The sequence below is a fragment of the Mytilus californianus genome, unplaced genomic scaffold (assembly GCF_021869535.1).
Source record: "Mytilus californianus isolate M0D057914Y unplaced genomic scaffold, xbMytCali1.0.p SCAF_3, whole genome shotgun sequence".
Taxonomy (NCBI): domain Eukaryota; kingdom Metazoa; phylum Mollusca; class Bivalvia; order Mytilida; family Mytilidae; genus Mytilus; species Mytilus californianus.
In genome coordinates this window covers 57,974,517-57,976,333 of record NW_026262679.1, presented here as the reverse complement: position 1 = coordinate 57,976,333, position 1,817 = coordinate 57,974,517, and the positions used below count along the sequence as shown (strand labels likewise).

At 30.9% G+C, this 1,817-nt stretch overlaps 1 long non-coding RNA gene across 1 annotated transcript; it reads right to left on the bottom strand.

Moving 5' to 3' along the window:
* Nucleotides 1–1,349: 1,349 nt before the first annotated feature.
* LOC127733061 (uncharacterized) lies at nucleotides 1,350–1,817 on the bottom strand. Its single transcript, XR_007996692.1, has 2 exons — nucleotides 1,711–1,817; nucleotides 1,350–1,420 (listed from the first exon to the last, which is right to left on the bottom strand). It is a non-coding gene; the product is annotated as an uncharacterized LOC127733061 (long non-coding RNA).

Genomic DNA, 1,817 nt, shown 5'->3' with positions numbered 1-1,817 from the left:
ATGTAAGCAATCATAGGCAACCATACGGCCTTCAATAATGAGAAAAACCCAAATTGTATAGTTGGCTATAAAAGTCCCCGACCTAAAAAATATGAAACAGTTCAATTGAGAAAAACTAAAAGCCTGATTTATAACAAAACAATTTACGAAAAACAAATATGACAGACATGAACCAACGACAACCACCGAACTACAGGCTCCAGACTTGGGACAGGCACATAAAGAATTTTGCGGGGTTAAACATGTTTGTGAGCGCTCAACCCTCCCCTAACCTTGGACAGTGGTGTAACAGCACAACATAAGAACAAACTATAAAAATCAGTTGAAAAGGCTTAACTCATTAGATCGATACAAAGCAGAAAAACATCAAACAAAACCACAGATCGGACGTACTCTATAATACCGGCAAAATAAATTAGAAAAAGCACAAGTTCAAACAATACCGTATTAAAGAATGTTCACATAACTGGAAAGAGGATGGAAGCAGTTATTGCTGATATAAAATCACTAGGTTCTACACTGAATCTCTTATTTTAATTGCCCTACCTCGGAGAGGACGATCACAATGCAATTTCATAATCAATGCAGAAAGACGTGATTTTTGACATGTAGAATTCATTTTGTTTAGGAATACAATGTACAAAAGTGAACATTTTAGTTTTTACAAAGTTTAAATAAGAAAACTGATGTTGATAAAAATTATAAATAGAATTTGATATGACTATACAACAGTACAATAAATTGATCCTTTAGAAATCAGTCTATCAACCTACAAAGACGAATCTTAAGACCGTTTATTATAGTTGTTAGCTCTGAGTAAATAATTGTATAGTAGATAAACTTATAAACTTTCTTTATATATGTGAAAGTATTTTTACCTAACCAAAATTCTTCCTTCTGGTTACCAAATCCTTGTATATAAGTGACCCAGTCTCTATAGAAATTAGTCTTTCCATTCATTCTACGTTGAAAAACCTGAAAATAACAACAAATAACAAATATAGACATATAAACATATAACTCATCCGAAATTTAAAAAAGCAAGCAAAGATGTTTTTTTTTTCAATTATTGCTACCACATGAGAACAAAACACGTGACTTTGAGCCTAGATTACTTTTTTTAAGGAATTGGTATTAATGTTTATGTATATTATATATATATATTTATGTATAAAATGTTGGTATCAATTAGACATAAACACTTGAGAGATGAACGAAAACAGTCATGTTTGCTACCACATTAGATCAGTTATTTTGCAATAAATTATTTAAATGGCTTTCATACCTGTGGATGAGGATTGGGATTCATCATCATTTTTATCTTCTATTTTATTTGGTTTTTCTTTGGCTGTTTTGAATGCACAGTTGTCAGAGAGTAACCCAACGACTTTATTAGCTGTTTCACCATAAAATGTAACAGCTACAACAGAAATAAATTTCACGAAATAATTTATTATACATTTGATAGTTTGTCACATAATGGTATCATTGGTATTTATAACTTTTTTTCTAATTTATATGTCTTATATATTAACCAGAGCATATCAAATAGTTTGTTTCTTTATAACAATCGATGAACTATCACTGAGAAAATAACCGGGGAAAGGAGATTAGGACTGAAACTGACGAGACAAAATTCTAAAACTTTAGGGAAGTCGAAATAAAATTTCAGAATTAATTTAAAGCATTATAATTTAAAGAATATTATACCAGATGCGCAGTCCTTTCCTGGCGTTGTTTCTGCAAAAGTGTTTCCAGTAAAGATAATCAGCGATATGGTCGTATAGAGAATCATCTTGATGTCTAAAATGTGCATT